Source organism: Apteryx rowi, unplaced genomic scaffold, assembly GCF_003343035.1.
Source record: "Apteryx rowi isolate R43461 unplaced genomic scaffold, aptRow1 scaffold_317, whole genome shotgun sequence".
Lineage (NCBI taxonomy): Eukaryota > Metazoa > Chordata > Aves > Apterygiformes > Apterygidae > Apteryx > Apteryx rowi.
The window spans coordinates 517434-523780 of NW_020449608.1; the positions used below are offsets into that span (position 1 = coordinate 517434).

The 6347-nt window shown below is 46.3% G+C and overlaps 1 non-coding gene across 1 annotated transcript; it reads right to left on the minus strand.

The window, feature by feature from the left end:
- Window positions 1-3197: 3197 nt before the first annotated feature.
- LOC112968453 lies at window positions 3198-3358 on the minus strand. The gene has a single exon (XR_003254352.1). It is a non-coding gene; the product is annotated as a U1 spliceosomal RNA (small nuclear RNA).
- Window positions 3359-6347: the final 2989 nt, after the last annotated feature.

Below are 6347 nucleotides of genomic sequence, written 5' to 3' on the forward strand. Positions count from 1 at the left end.
CATCCCGTTCTTCCTTCTACACCAAGAGCTTTCTTGGAAACTTCACCTCACTGGTCTAGTAATACTTTCCTAAGTGCCTCCATGCTGATATAGGGTCAAGCAGCCTTTCCTAAGCCATCCCTCCTTCTCCCAAAGTGGATTCTACATTCAAGACTCTTCACAGGCATCTTCTGTCCCTGAAAGATCTAACCTATGGTCTCCAGACCTCTCAAATGATACACCAGGCTCTCCCAGCATCACCTAATGAACACACAGTTTCTGTTTACTCAGGTGGTGACACAACAGCCCTTGGAACCTTGGTTCACACACCAGCRGAGAGTCAGAAGAGTAAGCTTCTCCACATGCTGTGTATTGCCCTGGGCTCTCTCCCGCTCCCTCATCTCCTGCAGATGGAGTCCCAACGCAGGCTAAGATAGTAGTACTCATGTTGCAACTGCATCAGGTATAGGCCACACTGCAGAATAGTGTGAGGCAGACACCAAAGGAGTGAATTTCATGCTTAACATGTGAAATTCAGCCAGCCTGGGTCTGTTAGCATGGCTCATGCCATCTCTCTGTGAACACAGAGTTGGGAGCAATGCAATGATCCCCAAGTCCACCCTGGACAGGTTGACCGCAGAACCAGAATCAGGATCCCTGCTGTACTGTGATGCTCTGCCCAGGATGCTTTAGCTCACAAGAGGGGAGGACATACAAATTCATCTGGGTGCACTGCCTTATTAAAGGAACTCTTCTGCTTCTGCAACAGTGCAGCTACACAGCACTTCTTGGGATTGCTGCCACCACCTTGCACTAGGCCATATAGGCATGCTCTGTTGTCCCCTCCTGGCTCATCCTGAGCAGCTCATATAGTTAGCAGGGTTGACTCATGAAATGCTGCCCTAGATTATGCCCAGCTCACTTTCTGCTAATGATTTTTAGTGCTGTATTGTGTGAGCCCTTTAACTGTTAGCCACCGGAGGGAGCTACAGCAAAGCAAATGAAGGCTCAAGTGAGATTCTACATCCATCATGTAGAGCAGCAGTTTTTAACCAGTCATCCACAGGCCCTTTGGATTCAGGGGTCTATTTTCCGTGAAAAGTAACTAAGAAGAGCATGTCTACTGTCAGGAGGCATACATGACTGCGCATCAGTCTGCATCTCTGCCAGATCTAGGGGTCCAATGATCCAGAAAAGGTATAGAATACCAATTTAGTACATCTGTCACACTGATAACTGGAACAATCTCTTCACCCGTGCTTCTTAATCACTTTTGATTCCTGAGAACTCCCACTGGATTTGGTGGGAGGTTCGTCTGACAAAGGGAAGCAGAAGGAAGCTTAATGTAGGTGTGTTGTGCCTCTCCTTTCTGCAGAGTGTTATGACTGGGCTCTTTTTCTAAACAAAATATCCTTTGTAAATGTACCTCAGGATAAATCTGGCATGCTGATTTTTTGTGAATGTGGAGATGTGAGCAGAATTCAACCTGCAGACAGCAAATGGAATATCTGCGGGGATTTTTTCGCCCCATCTACTGTTTGCTCCGATATTCCTGTTCTACTTCACTTGCAAAAATACCTGCTATTTTTAGGCTTAATATTTGCTGATAAAAAAGCTCTACTGTGAGGGTACAGTCCCATGACAGGTTTCAGCTGAACAACTTTGCTGCCACAGAAAGGGAGAAGTCTTACACTCCATTTTCCTTCTACTACCCCTTTATCCCTACTCTAGCTACCTCCTCCTGCCTTGCTCCCATCTGTGCAGTGCAGCCTCATTCCCCCTTCCAAAATGTGATTGCAAGGTAAAATGACTCATTAACCCCGCCATTTTAGCAAGTTCAATCCGCTTACCACACCATCAGATGAGCATGAGAAGTGGAACAAGATAAGCATTGAGAGAGGTGCAAGGAGACCTGTCCCATACACCATGGGTGAGCTTTTTGTTAAGTTCATGCTGTATCAGGAAACTGTAATCAAATGAAGCCAGTTGGAGCCAGGCTGAAAACAAACAAAATGATGCAATAAGTAGTAGACCTGCAAGTTCCTTTCCAGAGAACAGTGTGTATGCAAAGAGCTTGCATAGGCTCAAGGGGAGACTGGAAAAGTGCTTGGGGAAGACATCTAATAAGGGGTACTAACCTGACGAAGTACAAGAGACTCAGGCAGTCCCCTGAACCAAAAAAGGTGGGAGGCTGTGAGTGTATTGGGGGGAAGAAGGGGGACCACGTATGCATGCCCTGCTCTTACTCTCTCGTGGGGATATGCTTTTTCTTTCACCTGACAAATACACCCATTAGCAAGCTTCTGTTACTTGCCAGAAGCCAGGTCATCCTCCTCCAGACAGGAAGGGGATTCRCAGTGTTTTCAGCATGGATTGATTCCTCATGATAAAAATGCAGCCACAGAAGAGCCTGCATGAACCTGCACTCCACCACAACACAGTAAGTTAGCAGCATGGAGGACATACAGATGTTTCATTGTTTCTGCTGGCACCTCAGTGCATGCAGTCACACATACAGGACAGTCCTTCACTCTGAGCTAGAGGCTGTCTTTGAATACATATAGTTCCCATAGCTTTATCAGCGAGTTCCTGCTTCACATCCAGCATCTGAACTTGGGAGAGTGGTTCAAACAGCTCCAACCAAGGCTGGAACAGAAAAATGCAGAGATCAACTCCCCACCACAGAACAGAGGAGTGTGATTGATCAGGCTCTCTCCATATTTGCTAAGGTTTCCACCAAAATCTGCTTCACTGCTTAGCTGTCCTCTCAGACTTTACTGCCACAAATGCTTGGGGGCAGCAGGTGATACCTGGAGTTTTCCAAGAGTATCTTGGAAAAGATATTCCAAGACATTTCAAGAGTATCTGAGCTCACTCGGAGGGGTCCAAAGGTCCAAAGCTTCTCCCACAAAATGCTCCATTCAAACACTGCCCAGGACAGCACAAGAGGGATTTCTTTCAAAGAACCAGCTGGATTTGCTCGTCAGGCTGACTTTCATTATTTTTCAGCCAATCCTTCTGGGCTTCTCGATGAGGTAGAGTCTCCATGCAGAAAGACAGGAGTGAGGTGGATCTCCCCTCAGAAACAGGCCCTGGGGCAGCACTTTACAAGGCTGGAAAAAGAGGAGTGAGACAGAGGAGCCAGAACTACACCCAGAAGCAGGCACTGTGAGTGTAAGAAAAAACTTTTATGGCTATTGTTTTTTTCTCCTTTTTTCCAGGGAAGAACAGGCATGCTCTCTCCCCACTGTCACAGCACAGTGATGCAGCTGAGCTGTCCACATTTGGGGAAAGTGCAGAGGTCAGCACAGCCAGAGGGCAAGGGATGAGCCTCACCTTGGGAAACTGCCTTCCTGGTGCTCTCCTGACAGGTCAGTACTGCCATTCTCTGTATTGATTTCTCCTCAGGGTCAGGCTGGCACACAACCTGAACAAAACTTGAAGCCCTGCCTAGAAAGGGGACTAGGGGGAGCTATGGGAAAAGAAAACTCACAGAAATCAAGTGACTCTGGGGGCTGATAAATGGAACAAAGGGAAGGGCCAAAAATAGAAAAGCAGGGAACTAGGGGGAGGGAAATGGCACCGAGTGCCCCCAACAGCACCCATTGCTCCCTGAAGGCACCCAAGGCGTGAACAGACACTACCCAGCAAGAAAGGAGCAGAGAGAGAGAAACAGACCCCGTGTTCACTGGGCTCCAGCTTCCTCCTGAGTGATGTGGATGGCTTGCTTGGCCTTAGATAGGAAAAGTGTAAATGATTGAGTACATAAATTGCAGCCTCAGAAAGTGGTTCTGGACGAGTCAGTTGTAGGGTTGCAGTCTTGGGAACCGGATGTACTTGTCTCCCTCTTGGCACAGAGGGGGCATGAGTGAGGGGAGGCCACAAACACACCAGTACTTGCTGCTCCCTGGAGGATGTCCCAGCRTCTGTGCCCTGGGCAGGGGGGCCAGGACTAAGCTCCTCACCAGGGCTCCTCACCCTCAGTAGGTGGTAAGAGGTCCTGCCACTTTGCATGTGAGTGAGGAGATGGAACAAATGCAGCATGAGTGTGTAAAGATGCCTGCACTGTGTAGTTTGGAACTGGGCAGGCTGGATGTAATACCTCCCTGCCAGTGAGCCTGGGTCTGGTGAACCCTCCCTCCATCTGAATTGCCAGGCCTCTGTCCAAGTTCTTATCCTGACTCTGAACATCTCCTGCCCATCCTGTACATCTTGCTTGCTCTTGCTAGATTGCCCTTGGGCAAATCGTCTGATTTCTATGCCTCCTCTGTAAAAGGAGGAGGATGGCATTTTTGTTTAGCTTGTAAGCTCCTCTGGGCAGGGAGAGAGGGCCCTTTATGTAAAGGAACCAGCAAGACGAGGGTCTTGATTCCAGCTGGGGCTTCCAGGACCAAAGTGCTAAACACAACATCAAATAATGTGTTGAACTTAAAAGTTGGCGTTCTCCAGCTTTATTAACTTTCCCACTCTTCAACTCCTAATAGCAACAGTTAAATGAATCAGCAATGTTCCTAGTCAGAGGTTGTCTCTCAAAAACTCCCCAAGGGAAAGTTTCCACAAGACACCCAAATCTCTCAACCATGCTTTGGAGTCTCTGCATAGTTGCATCTCTAATGCTGCTTCTCTCCTCAGTAATTTCCTCTCCTCTTCCTTGCTATTCATCCCTCCACTGATTGTTCTCTGAAATCTCTCACTCACATCTGACTAGTTAAATTTACCTTAACTCACAGCATCAAAGCAGTGCCCTAACACTACAGATGATGCCCTGTGCTGAACTGTGAGTGATCTGGAAAACACAGAGAGGGACCTTTCCCTATACACTAAATGGCACTGTTGTTCATTCCTATATGTATCAGTCCTGATAAATGAAACAAAGTCACAACCGGTTTGCACCAGACACACTCTTCCTCCTCCTGACCCATATGGAGAATATGGCTACAAAGATTTCACTCCTCTCTGTGCTGTTCTGTGTTACATTTACTTGGGTAGCTGTAATTAAGGATCTTTGATAAGACCTGCTTACATAACCATGGTGATTAGCAAGGTATAGACATGGAAGCAGATTAGATGCAATTACTAGCTACAGTTTTGTTCTAGCGTACACAAGATGACTACTCATTCCCTTCCCCTTACTGCTGTTGTGTCTTGTTCTAAGATGTATCAAGCAGAGAGATGGTCAAATTGTTCAAAGGAATTGCTGGCTGTGGGTTACTAATTATCCCTGCACACACACTGTTGGTGAAATCCCTTTAAGGGGAGAAACTAAGTCCTGTGCACTGGCCCCGAACTCCATGTATCTCTTTAAGTAACACAAGGAGCTCTGGACAGGGACAAGAAGGTGCTACATTCCAGTGAATGGATTAAGTATTGTAGGTACTGTGCTTTGGAAAGTGTTTCTATGTTTGTTTCAATCTCTTTTTCTACATCCAAGCATTGCCGTCTTTCATTTCACAACCATTTTAATTTCCCCTTTTCTCCTTGCTCTGTTTCTCTCTTAAAACCAGCTGCTTCCCTACCTCCTTATTTTTCTTTCTCACTTCTTTATCTCTCCTTGTTTGGCAAATCAGGAAACCAAACTCGAGTAGCACTGTTTTCTCATCATCATGTATTAGTTAGTACCCAGTGGTGACATTTGGCCCAAGAGGTCAGAGCAAACCTAAGGGATGTGTGTAGCAGCAGAGGAGCCTGCAATAAGTCACTGTCTCGGTCCTGTGCAGGTGGAGGGCATGTGTAAAGGTAGGGAACCATCCAAGCTGTTCCCTGTCCTCAGTCTTGCAAATATCTTGGTTTAGATTTTAGATTTTTTTAGATTTTAGGTGTAATAACAAAGAGGTACATGGACTTCTGCCTTTGATCCCTACTTCTCTCTGGAGACCCCTTTCCTCCACGTTTACTTTTTCTGGTTCATGATTTCCCTCCCATCTTTATAGTTGTGCTGTCAACACTAACTTTAAGGGTTCTTCTTCTCTCTCCCTCTCTTTTGATGTTCCCTAGTTTCTGTCCTTCTCAGCTTGTCCCTGTAAGCAACATGAAGTCACTTGAGGAAGCTGAGACCTAAGCAAGTTAATATGTTCTTAGTGATGTAGTTGCTAAGAAGGAGCCTTTCTTCATCGTAACATGTGCATGTAATGTTGCCTCCAGTGATAGCAGGCCTTGTCCAAACTTCTGCCCTTCAGTTAGGCAGATGCATTGCAGCAGATCTTTCTTCCGATAATGGTTTTGCTAGACTGACACAGGGGCAAAATATCCTACTTCTAAAGCAGTTGCAATACTGGTAACATCTCTAATGTAGATAAAATTGTGGCTCTTTGACACTGGATTAATTATAAACTTGTTGACATCTCACAAGCTCACACACAAAAAGACAT